Source organism: Taudactylus pleione, unplaced genomic scaffold (genome assembly GCF_031769625.1).
Source record: "Taudactylus pleione unplaced genomic scaffold, aTauple2 ptg000051l, whole genome shotgun sequence".
Lineage (NCBI taxonomy): Eukaryota > Metazoa > Chordata > Amphibia > Anura > Myobatrachidae > Taudactylus > Taudactylus pleione.
Genome location: NW_028284453.1, coordinates 3,115,933 through 3,133,252, shown reverse-complemented (window position 1 = coordinate 3,133,252; position 17,320 = coordinate 3,115,933).

Here is a 17,320-nt window from a genome sequence, read left to right as displayed (position 1 = left end):
CTCACCAAAAAAAATAAAAAAATCTTTTTCTGTGTTTGTGACTTGTGTGCGCTGTAGCCGCACATGCATCAACAAAGCAGCAGTGCCAAGCGTGCACCTGTTTCATAAGCCATGGGCCGGGTGGCTCATCTGTTGAAGGGTGGTGTAACCCTGAAATCACGCTCCAAAAAAATTTAAAATCTTTTTCTGTGTTTGTGAGTTGTGTGCGCTGTAGCCACACGTGCATCAACAAAGTAGCACCAAGTGTGCGCCTATGTCATAAGTAAAGGGCCGGCTGGCTCGTCTGTTGAAGGGTGGTGTAACCCCCAAAGTGCCTGAAAAAAATAAATAAATTTCTGTGTTTGTGTGTGCCTTAGCCACATGTGCATCAATATCACATAAATAGAGGACAAAAATTTGTTCGATAAAAATAAAATAGGGAAAGATAAAGAACCACTTCCTCCTAGTGCTGAAGCTGCTTCCACTAATCATGACATACCGATGTGCCCAGGTATTATGGTGCATCACTGCGTTATCTCTCATGCCACGCATGGTGCGCCACATACCACACCATGAGTCGCACCACAAAGAAAGTTTAGTAATGTAGCGTAGCGTAACGCTGGAAAGTCATTACATGTAATACAACTTTTTGCCCACCAGGTGTCACTTTTCCTTAACTACATAGCGCATGCGTCTGATTTCCAATGTATGTTCTGTATCACCGCCCGATGATTGGTTGACAGAAGCAGTGATTCGGTACACTATACAGTATTACAGCGTTTTCCACATGGAATCAGGAATGTATAATAAAGTGGTAGAAGAATGTCTAATCAAGTTTGAAATCATTAAGCTGTGTATTACACACTGACTGTGCGGTTGAAATCACACTTGCGCAAATGTAAATACTGTCGTCACTGTCCCAGACTTAGACATTGTAGTGGTTTCATTACTTTATAAACTACAGAACTCTAGTAATCGGTGAAGGGTGTAGCCTAGCGGTCTAATGCCTAGTCTCACCACTTCTCCCTTCTTCTTGTTCCGTGGGTTCGAGACCTTGAAAATATATGTTTTTTTTATTATTTTTAAAATCTTCACTTAAAATATTCAGTATTCAATACAGTACATGTGGAGCGCATGCCCAGTGCTTCGTGAGTCAAACAGCGAAGTTGGATTTTTTATTACTGCACATACTGTACTGTACCTTAGAATGCAAACTTGTGTCAATGCCGGCGCTGTCCCAGACTTGGACACTATAGTGATTTTTTATGACCAGCAACTGGTAGTGGGCTCTGTTTAAGAGAGAGGGCTCTGCATTACAAACTGGCTGTGCGTTTAAACCGCAAAATTGTGTCAATGTTAGCGCGGTTGGCGCATACCCAGTGGAGGGGTTTCAATGACAATGGAATGTGTGCCGCATGCCCAGTGGAGCCAAGCCATAAACCAAGTAGCGCTATGCCATGGCGCATGCCCAGTTGTCTGCATTCCTACAGTACAATACTGTTGAATTTTCACACTTCTGCCATTCTGCACTGTCCCAGACTTACAGTGCTTACAGTATACACAATAGTCATTTCATGACTTCAGAAAGTGCTACAGTAGTGGGCTTTGTTTGGGAGGGAAGTCTCTGTATTACAAACTGACTGTGCATTAGAGCTCAAACTTGCGTCAATGTCGATGCTGTCCCAGACTTGGAAACTTTAGTGATTTTATGAGTTCAGTAACTGATAGTTAGCTCTGTTTGAGAGAGGTCTCTGCATTACAAACTGACTGTGGATTTAAACTGCTAAATTGTGTCAATGTCTGCACAGTTGGTGCTGTGGTGACTGTTACCCAGCTCTGAGGGGTTACGGTACAAATGGGATCTCTGGCACGTGCCCAGTGGAGGGGTTGCAATGCATTGCCAGTGGCGCTGTGCCATAGCCATACCCTTGTAGCACTATGCCATGGCGTACAGTATGGAAGATCATACAGTAGCGGGTCATGATTCACACACAGTGAAAGTGGGATCTCCGTATTACACACTGATGGTGTAATAATAATATTAAAAAATAAAAAGTGTAACCTTGACTGTCTAATAATAATAATAATAAAAAAAAAAAGTTTAACCTTCCAGGTTTCGAACCCGGAACTGGGTTGTACAGACGTCTGTAATGTAGAAGTTCGATTTCTTACCTCTACACTACAGCCGCCTGATTACTTCATCGTACGGTACTGTAGATGTCACATAAAGTACTGTAGAGGACAGGTGCAATTCTTACTAGGACAGACTTGAGGGCAAGGGGTTATGTGATCCGCCTTGCTTACACTTCTCTCTTTCTGTTTGAGACCTTGATATTTTTTTTTTTTTTTTAAATGTTCACTATAGTACTGTAGCTCAGTATTGTTATCCAACCCTTACAAAACTCAATACATTATGCCGTACTGTATGTACTGTAGATGTGCCCAGCTACAGTACTGTAGTTTGTTGCTCCATACGCCATATACAGTAGCGCATTGCTAGTCGTGCACTACACTGTGGCATATTGAGTCTCATAGCACTGCACATGCCCAGTTGTATATAATATTGTAAGTACAATACTGTCGGCACTGTCCCACACTTACTGTAGACATTGTAGTGATTCCATGACTCTAGTACAGTAGATGCAGTAGTCTAGGGGGCAAATGCCTAGCCCTACTGCATCTACCATTTTCTTGTCCCACTGGTTCGAGACCTTTAAAATGTATACTGTATAATTTTATTTTGTTTTAAATCTTTACTAATACATTATCCAGAAATTTCTACACAGTACCTTATGACAAAAAAGTGTAACCTCGACTGTGTAATAATAAAAAAAATAAAAAGTGTAACCTTCCAAGTTTCGAACCCGCAAAAGGGTTGTGCAAGTGACGTAATGTATTGGCTTGATTATTTACCATTACACTACAGTTGCCTGCAATACCAAGGTTGCACCTCGCTTGAGTGTGTCCTACAATACTGTACGTCATCGTACATGCATCGTACATGTAGATGCATGCAGTCTGTGTATATGATTTATTGCTCCCTTGTGTCCTAAACTACGCTGCAAACATCTTTAGGGTTAATGCTCCTTTTTGTTTGTGTACAATTATATGCACTGATTAAATAAAGCATAAGCATTATGTTTTACAGAAATGTTGGTTATGCTATTGTTTCGTTATCTACTATATAAAAGTGAAAATTTGTCCTTCTGTCTTTCTATACAAATCCACAGTTTACAAGCCATGATCATGAAATTTTACATACGAGCATATAAAAACACGGTGGAGGCATCTAAAAAAATTAAATTAATTACTGTTAATTTGTAATTAATGAAAAACCACATTTTTTGCATAGCATTCGCCCTCTACAGATCAGGCACAGAATTACAAAAGGATTTAGCTTATCTACTATTTTTTCTTTTCTATCTTCTCTACTAAATCAAAATTAATTACTGTTAATTTTTAATATATATAAAAAACACAATTTTTGCATAGCATTCGCCCTCTATGTGTCAGGTACAGAATTAGAAAAGGATTTAGCTTATCTACTATTTTTTCTTTTCTATCTTCTCTATAAAACTATATAAAAGTGAAAATTTGTCCTTCTGTACTTCTGACTTTCTAGACAAATCCACAGTTTACAAGCGAAGATCGTGACATTTTACAGACAAGCGTATTAAAACACGGTGGAGGCAACTAAAATTTTTTTAAATGGATATTAATTACTGTTAAATATTAATTAATTAAACACAATTTTTGCTGGACACTCATTGTGGGGCCTCATGGCATATTGGTAGAGCCTTGGACCAAGTGTTTTCTGTTGTCATGTTTTGTCATTATCTTATTGTTTATTATCAAAGAGAGCTTTAGCAGGCTTTCCCAGCATTCTCAGCTCTCTGACTATACCAAATTATGCAACAACATTCACTTTTTTCTTCCAACAGTGTCAAAATTATGACTTTGCAAGGACCCTGCTGTACTGTGAGCTGCCAAAATATTAAACATCTCCAAAAGTTTTCTCCAAAAGTTTTTCTGTACAGAAAACAGGGAGTCGCTGTAGATGGTCATCCTGGTATCAGAGCAACAGAAGCTCTTGGCCGTGTTTACACTGTACATCCTACAAATTTTGAATGCTTCTGTCTTCGAAGCTTGCTTTACACCATTACAGGTCCTACTTCCTTCGAGAACTTAGGATTGTTGATGGGGAAGTTTGTCACAATTTTCATGAGACCTGCCTAAGGAGAGGTTGGTTGGAGGATGATGTGTAAACAAACATTCTTAAAATCTCGGGCAACGCCGGGTACTCCAGCTAGTTTATCATAAAATTTTTTACATTATGATGGGACCCTAAAACTGTGAGGTAGGACCTCAAATTTTTTAATTATGGGTCCCTGGTACTCACATAATATACTGTAATTTTCATGTAGGAGCGATCATTGTATGTATGTATGTACGTATGTATGTACGAGTAGATAGATAGATAATGTGTGTGTCTGTGTGTGTGTACTTCATATAAGCGATAAGGGGACAGAGAATAAGGTGTTTGACAGTAGGCAGTAGCTATGCCCTCCATTGTGCTAGCCAAAAACCCACAGTACAGATGACACCCCCTGTGTATAACACCCCCATATTTGAAATCCCACCCCTTGTGGCATCACACAATAGGCCCTTCAGAAATTTCAGCTCCAGGCCCATCTGGACCTTAATCTGGCACGGGGCACCAAGGGAAAGAGTTGTTGTCCATGGGATGAAAAAGCCCATCATGGTCATGCTTGGGCAGAAGACCAAATATTCCACTTCTTTGGTCTGGAAATATTTCAGTCCAAATCCGGACAACAACTGTCTTGCCATATGTAGCTTATGTAAAGGTGTAATACGTAGGGGTAAGGACATTAACCACCTAGGAACATCCTCCCTTATACAGTACGTCAGCTTCAGTGCACTCATAAATAGTTACTGCCAAGTTCAGAAACTGTGGCTAAGACCGTAAGCAGTCCAGGGACACCTAAATCCCTTTGTCCTGTTGTATCCAAGCACCTGCAAACCACACCATCAACTCCCTCCTCATCAATTTCCTCCTCAATTAGGATTGGAAGTAGTCCTGCAGGCCATGTCACTGGCATGACTGACTCCTCTCCTATCCGGGATTCCTCCAGAGGATCCTGCATTGCTACTCCTACTGCTGCCGCTGCTGCTGTTGCTGCTGGGAGTCGTTCATGATCCCAGAGAGGAAGTTGGAACACCACAACTTCTTTTACTAAGCAATTGACCATCCAACAGTCCTTAGTGAGGAAGATGAAGTATGACAGCAGTCATCCTGTTTCAAAGCGGATAACTGAGGCCTTGACTGCTATGTTGGTGTTAGACATATGTCCGGTATCCGCCATTAGTGCAGTGGGATTTAGTCAATTGATGGAGGTAGTGAGTCCCCAGTACCAAATCCCATCTAGATTCCACTTCACTAGGCAGGCGATACCGAGAATGTACAGAGACATCAGAAAAAGTGTCCTCAGTGTCCTAAAAAATGTGGTTGTACCCAATGTCCACTTAAACACAGACATGTGGTCAAGTGGAACAGGGCAAACTAAGGACAATATGACTGTGACAGCCCAATGGGTAGATGTATCGCCTTAGATGTAGATGTACACTGCTGTAACAACAGCAGTGTCGCCAGTAACAGCATCTCAGAAACGCCAGCTCATTCCAAGGCATGCTACGCTGTGTATCACCGGTTTCAGTACAAGGCACAACGCCGACAACCACTTAGAGAAACTGAAGGAAATAATCGCCCACTTAGACACTCCTGGGGATTTGTGATATCTGACAACTCCACCAATATTGTACAGGCATTACATCTGGGCAAATTCCAGCACATCCCATGTTTTGCTTACACAATAAATTTGGTGGTGCAGAATTTTTTAAAAATGATAGGGGTGTGCAGGAGACACTTTGGGAGGCCCGAAAAATTTCAGGCCACTTTAGCCATTCAGTGACTGCGTGCTGAAGACTGGAGCACCAGCAAACACTCTTGAACCTGCCCTGTCATCACCTGAAGTAAGAGGCTATAAAACAGTAGAACTCAACCCTCGATATGCTTCAGAGGATGGAGGAGCAGCAAAAGACCATTCAAGCCTATACATCCACCTATGACATAGGCAAAGGAGGGGGTATGCACCTGACTCAAGCTCAGTGAAGAATGATTTCCGTGTTGTGCAAGGTTCTCCAGCACTTTGAACTTGCCACACATGAAGTCAGTTCAGACACTGCGAGCTTGAGTCAGGTCATTCCTCTCATAAGGCTTTTGCAGAAGCAGCTAGATAAAGTGAAGGAGGAGCTAAGATGGAGCGATTCCGCTAAGTATGTGGGACTTGTGGATGAAGCCCTTCATTTGCTTTCCCAGGATTCGAGGGTGCAATCAGACCATGTCAGGATCTGCGGTTAAGAGGATCTTATTGCTGCAGCTTCCAGCCTGAGGCATTGCATTAATTATTGCCTGTCTGTGAGCAATGTAGGTTCCACGCTAATTAATTCTCTTGTTTGTGCACAGCACAGCTGCATCCTTAAGGGAGGCTGCTCTGGTTGCGGCCTGTTCCTGTTAAAACCCAGCCAGCCCTGCACTCCATGCCGGTGATAGAGTTTTTTCATACTTCTGGTTTCCAGTATCCTGCTTGTCAGTCAAGTTCAGAGTCAGTCTTGCTGTGCTCCTTGTGTGCCGTTTGTTCCATTCAGGTGGCTCCACCTATATTCTGTCCATGTGTGTTGCTTGTACCATCTGGGCAGCATGGAGTGCTTCCTACCTCCGAATCATCTGTCACCATCCAGCGGCTTGGGCAGCATGGAGTACTTCCTACCTCCGAATCATCTGTAAACCCAGTGGCGCTAGTCGCAGTTCTGCGATCCAGGTGAGCAATCCTGCACACCGTCTCTAGTGTCATCCTGGAGACACTGGTAGCAGCTCTGCATTCCAAGTGCGCAGTCTAGCACACCATCAAAAGTGTCATCTTGGCGGCACTGTTAGCAGCTCTGCATTCCAGGTGCACAATCCAGCACACCTTCACCAGTATCATCCCAGCGGCACTGGTAGCAGCTCTGCGTTCCAGGTGCGCAGTCCAGAACTCCATCGCCAGTGTCATCCCTGTAATACTGGTAGCAACTCAGCATTCCAGGTGCGCTATTAAGCACACTACCGCCAGTGTCATCTCAGGGGCACTGGTAGCAGTGCCACGTTCTCTGTTACATACCTCTCCTGAGTCTCATCAGCCCAAAGGCTGCAATGGTCCTGGGGCCTATCAGCCCTCAAGGCTGCTGCAACAGCCCAAAGGCTGCTTCACTCCATTAGTCCCTTGGCCATGACTATAAAGGCCACAATCAGCCCCCAAGGCTGCTCCAAAAGCTCAAAGGCTGCGTTACACCTTCGGTCCCTTGGCCACAACTATAAAGGCCACAATCAGCCCCAAGGCTGCTCCAAAAGCCTAAAGGCTGCATCACACCATCAGTCCCTTGGCCATGACTATAAAGGCCGCAATCAGCCCAAGGCTGCTCCAACAGCCTAAAGGTTGCATCACACCTCCTGCCCTCGGCACAACTAGTCAAAGCAAACCAACAACGAGGTGGCATCAACAGCCCAACAGCTGCAATCAAATTCTTAACCCTTGGCCACGACTAGTACTATACATTCCAGCTCTCAAGGCTGTCATGAGTAACTCTACATAACATTGGTGATTCCCTCCAGGAATCGTTACAGACCACTACATTTTGGCCACCATGCTCGATCCTAGGTTTAAAGCCTACATGGTGTCTCTCTTTCCGGCGGACATAAGCCTGCAGAGGCGCAAAGACCTGCTGGTGAAAACACTGTCAGCTGAAGCGGAACATGACACGGCAACAGCTCCTTCTTCATTTTCTCCCGCAACTAGGGCTGCCAGGAAACATCTTAGATATCCTAACCATCCCGCTGGAAGTGATGTAGGCCAGACATGACCAAGTTTGGACATCTGGTCCGGACTGATGGATCTGCCAACAATTACTGACATGTCTACTGTCATTGTATATGATATACATCGGTGACAGCATCCAAGTAGGCATGTCAGACAGTGCGTACCTCTACTGGCAGGAAAAAGAGGCAATTTGGAGGCCCCTGTACAAACTGGCTCTATTTTACCTAAGTTGCCCCCCTCCAGGTAGTGTGAGCAAGGGCCTTAATCAAGGGCATAGCTACGATTGGTGCAGGATGTACAAATGCAATGGGGCCAGCACTTACTTCGGGGCCACCTTCCCCCTACAACTAATCACACCATGTCCCCTCCTAGCTCCACCATGGCTCTCTGTGGCATGCAGACAGGGAATTGCAAAGAGGCGTCCCCAGCTTGCTCAGCACCTGGCCTCCTCTGAACCTCTCACGCAATCAGGCTGCAGAATCGATCCCAGCTGCCTGCCCTGCTGGGATGCACTGACTACAATGTCACAGCAGGTGGAGCCAGATGTGACAGTAAGACATAGGAACAGTGTAGTGCTGCTTTGGAGCTCCGTGCAAGGCGATGTATGCTCTCTCTCAGATATTATTAATCAACAGAGGCTGCAGCACTTAAAGTGACATAGTGGTAGATGATCCCAGGACTGGGGGGGGGCTTTGACAATCTTGCTGTGGGACCCAATAAACTTTTAGCTAAGCCCCTGGTCACATTGACCCAAAATGCTACGTTTGTTTCAAATAAAACTACATGTTTATTGCAATTTCTTCCAGAGGGCCATTGTTACTGTACTTGTTTGCTTATATTGACTCGTGGAACTCAACCCTCTATATGCTTCAGAGGATAGAGGAGCAGCAAAAGGGCGTTCAAGCCTATACATCCACCTATGGCAAAGGAAGGGGTAAGCACCTGACTCAAGCACAGTGGAGAATGATTTCTGTGTTGTGAAAGTTTCTCCAGCCCTTCGAACTTGCCACACGTGAAGTCAGTTCAGACACTGCCAGCTTGAGTCAGGTCATTCCCCTCATCAGGCTTTTGCAGAAGCAGCTGGAGAAAGTGAAGGAGGAGCTAAGATGGAGCGAACACAGTATGTGGGACTTGTGGATGAAGCCCTTCATTCGCTTTGTCAGGATTTGAGGGTGGTCAATCTGTTGAAATCAGACCACTACATTTTGGCCACCGTGCTCGATCCTAGGTTTAAAGCCTATGTGGTCTCTCTCTTTCTGGTGAAAACAAGCCTGCAGAGGTGCAAAGACCTGCTGGTGAAAACACTGTCAGCTGAAGCGGAACATGACACGGCAACAGCTCCTTCTTCATTTTCTCCCGCAACTGGGGCTGCCAGGAAACAACTTAGATATCCTAACCAACCTGCTGGCGGTGATGTAGGCCAGGCAGGACCAAGTTTGGACATCTGTTCCAGACTGAAGGACCTGCCAACAGTTTCTGACATGTCTACTGTCACTGCATATGATACTTTCACCATTGAAAGAATAGTGGAGGATTACATCGGTGACAACATCCAAGTAGGCATGTCAGACAGTGCGTACCTGTACTGGCAGGAAAAAGAGGCAATTTGGAGGCCCCTGTACAAACTGGCACTATTTTACATAAGTTGCCCCCCCCTCCAGGGTGTACTCTGAAAGAGTTTTTAGTGCAGCCGGGAACCTTGTCAGCGAAAGGCTTAGGAGGTTGCTTCCACAAAATGTGGAGATGATGTTCATCAAAATTAATTATCAATTCTTCCGGGAAGACCTGCCACCAGAAAGTACAGAGGGACCTGTGGTGGTGGATTCCAGCGGGGACGAATTAATACTCTGTGAGGATGAGGATGTACACAACACTGACGAGGGTGAGGAATCGGTGAATGAAGATGAGGACGACATCTTGCCTCTGTAGAGCCAGTTTGTGCAAGGACAGATTAATTGCAATCATTTCAGCCACAGTCGTGTGGCAGACCCTGGCGCTGAAATTATTAGTTTGTTAAAGTGTGCTTGTCCTGTTTATACAACATAAGGGTGGGTGGGATGGCCCAAGGACAATTCCATCTTGCACCTCTTTTTTTTCTTTGCATTATGTTCTCTTTGGGGCCTAGTTTTTCAAACTGCCATCCTGACAGCCACTGCAGTGCCACTCCTAGATGGGCCACGTGTTTGTGCCGCCCACTTGTGTCGCTTAGCATAGTCATCCAGCTACCTTGGTGCAACCTTTTGGCCTAAAAACAATATTGTGAGGTATGAGGTGTTCAGAATAGACTGGAAATGAGTGGAAATTAATGCTATTGCGGTTAATAATAGCGTAGGAAAAAAAAAAACATTCTGTGATTTTAGCTGTATTTATGCTTTTTTTCAAAAAAATACAGATCCAAAACACAAAACCCGGAAGGGTGGTTTTGGCAAACCCAATCCAGATCCAAAACACAAAGAAAGATCCAGATCCAAAACCAAAACACGAAAAGTGGCAGGTGCACACCCCTAATTTGTATATATTTTTTATGTGTTTTTTGGGTATTGTCCTAAAGAACTGGTGCCAAATTCTATAATGGGGTGTGAAAGAAAATTATAAAAAGATAAGCTTAATTCAAATGAAAATATATATACAGTATGTTTCTTGAAATATAAAAAATAATAGAAAATATTAGTGTTGTGAAACTATCCATTTAAATATAGAATACATGGAAAATATCAAAATGTAATTTGAATATGTATTAATGTAAAGTACAATGGCCGTTATTTTAGATTAATAGAAGAGGTGAAGAAAGATAGCCACCGCATGGGCTGTTTTGGGTGTACAAATATGGAGAACCAGAACCCATTAAAAAGAAATTAGCAAATTAAATGGGAAAGCAAAGATGGCCACTGCAACTCATAAATAAAGCTTGGTAGGCATAGAAACGTGGCCACTGGAACTTATATGGAGGTGAATATTGCAGAAAATAGCCGCCGCAACTTGAAAATTAGGCCTGGCAATAATTTAAAGATGTCCGCCGGAGTCTATGTAAATACGGACTGACAATGAGGCTTGAATTGCAAGGCGCAGTCCACACAGGCGCGTCTAGTTACCAATGGCGGGGAGTTCAATATTACTAATACCGGAGGCATTGGGGATGGAATTTGTATCTGAGGAAGCCGCTAACGTAGTTACAGACGGAGAAACGCATTATACATTGCCCCCACTCTCTGACAAGGCTGGAAGTTGTTTGACTGACCACAGGAAAACGGACCCAGTAGGGAAATATTCATTATCTCTTACAAAGCGCTTTAAAATATAGCTGCATGACTGTGGAATACTAGCAGCGGGTGATTTAAATTACCAATTCCATTCACTGGGGATTTGAACTGTGAGGCTATCTAGCCAACTTCAAAGAGCCTGTCAGACACAGCTTCATATGAGGGATTGATTGAAGTTCCATTAACATATATATATATATTAGAGACGAGCAGGTTCAGTTCCCAGAGAACTGAACCCACCCGAATTTAGCATATCCGAGTCGGATCCAGGCAGACTCAGAGGTTCCCGCCTTACTCGGTTCTCGAAACCGAGGCAAAACCATAAAGACTGAAATCTCACGGTTCACGAGCTTTCATCTCTATGATCAATGTAGTATACAGGGACCACACGCCAGACGCCATTTCACTCCAGCTGTGGAGACTGAACAGGGAGGGTGGGTAGTGTAGGGCTGGGAGAGGTGCTGGTGCTATCTGCTGTGTCCTGGGCTGGTACTGATCCATTCTGGTCTCTGGTAACGGTGCTGTCACTGTGCTGTCTGCTGATCTATTCTGGTCCCTGGTCATGGTGCTGTCACTATCACTGTGCTGTCTGTGCTGATCCATTCTGGTCTCTGGTCACGGTGCTGTCACTGTCACTGTGCTGTCTGGTGATCCATGTGGGCTGTCTGCTGTGTCCTGGGCTTGTGCTGTGTCCATCTCTGGGCCCAAGTTCTGGACTCCAAAAAAAAAAAAATAAATAAATAAATCAAAGTGTCTTTTTAGATTTTTCTGTGTGTGCATGTGTTAATAGGCTTAACCACAGTAGCGCACAAGAGCCAGCCAGCAATGCAAGTTGCAACCTTGTGCTGCCCGACTCCAGTCATGATCAATCGTTACTCTTGGGCTGGCAAAAAATATAAATCATCATTTGTTGTTTTTTCTAATATTTTTGTGTGTGCACACGACTGCACGTGTGTGAATTTTATAACCGCACCTTGGCTACACTATTGGTGATCGTGAGACTGCTTCTAGACTGCAGAAAAAATATGGAGGTCTGTCACATGATAGGAGAGCAAGGCCAAGAACCACATGTTGTAGCTGCCGCCAGCAGTGCAAGGCCGTCAACTTCCTCGACCTCTAGGAAGGCCCATGCCCAAGGGCTTAAGTCACGCCATCGATATGGTAAAGCAAGTTTTACTGAAATTAAGAAAAAAAATTGAAAGGATATTTGACTTTAGATAAACAAAAAATTGGAAATATCCCATTCACTACATGAAGTGGCAAGGAAAGGATAAGGGCTTGGCCTTCTTTCTTTATGAAGACTGCTGATTCTGATAGCCCTTCTGCTTGCAGTAGTAGTGGTGGTGGTCCAATTAAAAATGTGAAAGTTGTTAAGACAGCTCCGGAAAAACCAACTGTGTGCCCTGAGAAATCGAAATCACAAATCCCTGAGGAGAGTGCAAGTGTGTCCGCGGTTGCCATGTGTGAGCCCGACCTAAATACTAGTGTACTGGAGGATCCTCCAAGTTCCAACATTTGTGTGCCCTCTGTAAATGTGGGAAGGGCAGTCAACATCTTGCACACGTAGTCATTGAGGATGCTTCTGTGGAATTGCACATGGAGGAGGAGGATATTTTGGTGGATGAAGGTGCTAAGGATGATGAGGATGTTAATGATGAAGATGTTGGTGTTGGTGATGAGGATGTTGATGCCGAGGATGTCCTTTGTGTAAGTAAGGCAACAGTTGTTGCCCATGGTTTGAAAAAGCCAAAGCCCATTGTTGTCATGCCGGGACAAAAGACAAAAAAATCTACTTCTCTTCTGTGGAATTATTTCCATTCTGATCTGGATAACAGTTGTCAAGCCATATGTGCCCATTGCCATGCAAGAGTGAGTAGAGGGAGGGACCTAAACCACCTACGAACCTCCTCCTTGTTACGTCACTTGGAGCGCTTTCATCAAATATCAAAGTGTAATTCGCCAAGTTCCAAAACTCAAAATATAACAAGTCCAGTGTCACCTACCTCCTCCCTCTCTGTGAGATCCAAGCGCCTTCGATCTCCAACACCAACACCTGCATCATCATCTACATCCTCATTCGTGATCGGAAGTAATTTAAAAAAACAATTGACTATTAAACAGTCCTTTGATAGAGGAAGTAAGTATAACAGCTGTCATCCAGTTTCACAGTGGATCACTGACGCCATGATGGCTGTGCTAGTAGATTAGATGCTGAAATAATAAAAAATGAGGCTGATAGTGTGGAGGAAGTGCAAAAGGAGGTTGAGGGGGAAATTTGTGTCCTATGTGGATGTTGATGATAAGGATGTGGTTAGCGTAAATCAGCCACCAGGGCAGCAGCTCTTGCTAATGATAAAAAGAAAGCCAGAAAAGCAACGTCTTGGGTGTGGAATCATTTTAATCTAAATTCTGACAACAGTTGTGAAGGCATCTGTTCCATTTGTAAAGCCAAAGTTAGCAGAGGAAGGGACGTTAACCATCTAGGCACCTCCTCCTTGTTACATCATTTGCAGCAAGTTCATGCAATTTGTCTAACAAAATTATCATTTGTAAATTAATAACAAGCAGTCCAGTATCAGCTACCAGCAGTTTGGACCATAACATGCAATCTCCACCACCAACACCCTCATCATCTCCTCCTCCTTAATAATTGAAGGTAGTCCTTCCAAAAAATGTTTTGTGAGGCCCAAACAAACCAAGGAGTTCAGCCACGAAAGTGTCAGTCCTAGTCGCTAAAGTGCTTGGTTTGTTAAACTGTGCATGTCCTTTTTAATATCCCACATAAGAGTGGGTGGGAGGGACAATTCCATCTTGCACCTCTTTCCTTTACATTTGGCATAATTTGGGGCATTGCCGACTGACATTATTATAGTTCATTAAACTGCCATCCTGTCTGTCACTGCTGTGTGGCAATGTTTCATAGATGTCTGATATTTTTTTAAACTGTCGTGCATTTGTGCCGCTGCTCTGTGGCTTACTTTAGCCAGCCAGCTCGCTGCAGCCTTTGGCCTATATTGGTAAAAAATAGTGAAATCAATATTGTGAGCTGTGAGGTGGTTAAACATGCCTAGAAATGCCTGAAAATCATTGTTATTAAGGTTAATAATACTGTAGGAACAAAAACAGGCCAAAATTATGTGGTTTTAGCTGTTTTTATGATTTTTTACAAAAAATCCAGAGCCAAAACCAAAACCAAAACACGAAAACAAAACACGGAGGGAAAAAATCCAATACCAGATTCAGATCCAAAACCAGGGGAGATCCAGATCAAAAACCAAAGCCAAAACCAATGGGGAAGGATTAATACTCTGTGAGGATGAGGATGTACACAACACTGACGAGGGTGAGGAATCGGTGGATGAAGATGAGGACAACATCTTGCCTCTGTAGAGCCAGTTTGTGCAGGGACAGACTAATTGCCAGCTTGATTTGTGGGGGCCCAAACAAACCAATCATTTCAGCCACAGTCGTGTGGCAGATCCTGGCGCTGAAATGATTGGTTTGTTAAAGTGTGCATGTCCTGTTTATACAACATAAGGGTGGGTGGGATGGCCCAAGGACAATTCCATCTTGCACCTCTTTTTTTTCTTTGCATTATGTACTCTTTGGGGCCTAGTTTTTCAAACTGCCATCCTGACAGCCACTGCAGTGCCACTCCTAGATGGGCCACGTGTTTGTGCCGCCCACTTGTGTCGCTTAGCATAGTCATCCAGCTACCTCGGTGCAACCTTTTGGCCTAAAAACAATATTGTGAGGTATGAGGTGTTCAGAATAGACTGGGAATGAGTGGAAATGCTATTGAGGTTAACAATAGCATAGGAAAAAAAAAACTTATTCTGTGATTTTAGCTGTATTTATGCTTTTTTCCAAAAAAATACAGATCCAAACCACAAAACCCGGAAGGGTGGTTTTGGCAAACCCAATCCAGATCCAAAACACAAAGAAAGATCCAGATCCAAAACCAAAACACGAAAAGTGGCCAGTGCACACCCCTAATTTCTACATATTTTTTATGTGTTTTTTTGGGTATTGTCCTAAAGAACTGGTGCCAAATTCTATAATGGGGTGTTAAAGAAAATTATAAAAAGATAAGCTTAATTCAAATGAAAATATATATACAGTATGTTTCTTGAAATAGAAAAAATAATAGAAAATATTAGTGTTGTGAAACTATCCATTGAAATATAGAATACATGGAAAATATCAAAATGTATTTTGAATATGTATTAATGAATAGTACAATGGCCGTTATTTTAGATTAATAGAAGAGGTGAAAAAAGATAGCCACCGCATGGGCTGTTTTGGGTGTACAAATATGGAGAACCAGAACCCATTAAAAAGAAATTAGCAAATTAAATGGGAAAGCAAAGATGGCCACTGCAACTCATAAATAAAGCTTGGTAGGCATAGAAACATGGCCACTGGAACTTATATGGAGGTGAATATTGCAGAAAATAGCCACCGCAACTTGAAAATTAGGCCTGGCAATAATTTAAAGATGTCCGCTAGAGTCTATGTAAATACGGACTGACAATGAGGCTTGAAACGCAAGGCGCAGTCCACACAGGCGATCAGCGCCCAGAGTTGTTCCTGTGTATATTTGTATATATAAAGTGAAAAGGATTTTCATCATAGTAAAATACTGGTGTAAAAACACCTCACAATGAGAGGATCCTCATAAGATCAACGTTTTATTTTTATTCCAAAATTTTGTCAGGACAAGGATACAGTGCAAGTAATTTTACCTTTATGGTAAAAGAAGATCCCCGGTGATTATAGAACCCGCCTTCCCCATTTTTCGCCCGCCGGATTCCAGTGACGTCACTTATGACGCGAAGCACGCCCCCTGGCGTAACCCAGGAACACCCTGTGGTGGCCTGAAGTAGTCATAGAGGAAAACACCTAGTGCAGTTAGCCCAGAAGCCACAAGATGGCGATAGAGATATATCTAAAGAGAAATGCCTTACAGATTAATGACCCAGTTTATTACTTATTACAACAAGGAATAGTCCTAAGGAATATTATATACAGAGATGCATTAAAGAAAGCACTGCAGATAATTTATAAATATGAAGTAACATAGCATAAAAACAATTTCTATAGGTAATATAAAAAGGAAAAATTACTCTGATATGCAATCATATCCAACCTTCATATGCCACTGTATGTATAGATCCAGAAACATATATATAAAGTTAAACCAAATATATTTCATTATAGAAAGCAACCTAAATGGTTAGGTTCATTTAATCCATAAGGACTTTTGGTATTCAAAGAGAAAAACTATTGTGCCTCTAATTGTAAGATGCTATTGGCTCTGTTGCACCCTCTAATGTACTTGGGCACACAGTCCAGGATATGGTATGTACTACGGCAGTCTCTACTATACTGTGGTAACTGCAGCACTCTCTGTATTATATAGCGGTCACTGCGGCACTCTCTGTATTGCATGGCGGTCTACTCGACACTCTCTGCATTATATGTCAGTAACTGCAGCACTCTGTGTATTATATGGTAATCACTGCAAAACTCTGTATTATATGGTGGGCACTGCGACACTCTTTGCATTATAGTGAAAACTGCAACACTACATTTTATAGTAAGCAATGCGACACTGTCTGCATTATATGGTGGGCACTCTGCACTCTCTGTATTATATGGTGGTCACTGCGGCACTCTATTACATTTGGCTATGGACCTGCGCATTAATTAAAAATGTGACTTATGCTTCTCTGCTAGCCAGCCACACCACTTTATCTTTGCACCGCCTGCCTTCAGTGAGCCCCTACCATTGCATTCCCCCTGGAGGCCCTTCATGTCCCAGTCCAACACTGTATCTGTAGATAGATCAATATAAATATTATAAGGGCACAGTCATGCCCTTATATTAAGGCTGCATCTAAAAAACTGCTATTCTACCATAGAGAAACAGAGCTTATAGGCCGCCACCCCAGGGTGAAGGTGCAGATAAAATACATTTTATTTAAAAAATTGGTGTCTGTTCATTTTAATATTTCTTTTACAGGTGTACTACAGGTACCAGTGTGTGCAAAATTCCCTGTTTGCTGGTACTTGTGGTTTTCCAAGTACCAGCACACAGGGGAGGCTTGCTGGGACCTATAGTTCACCTGCAAAAGAAAATAGTCT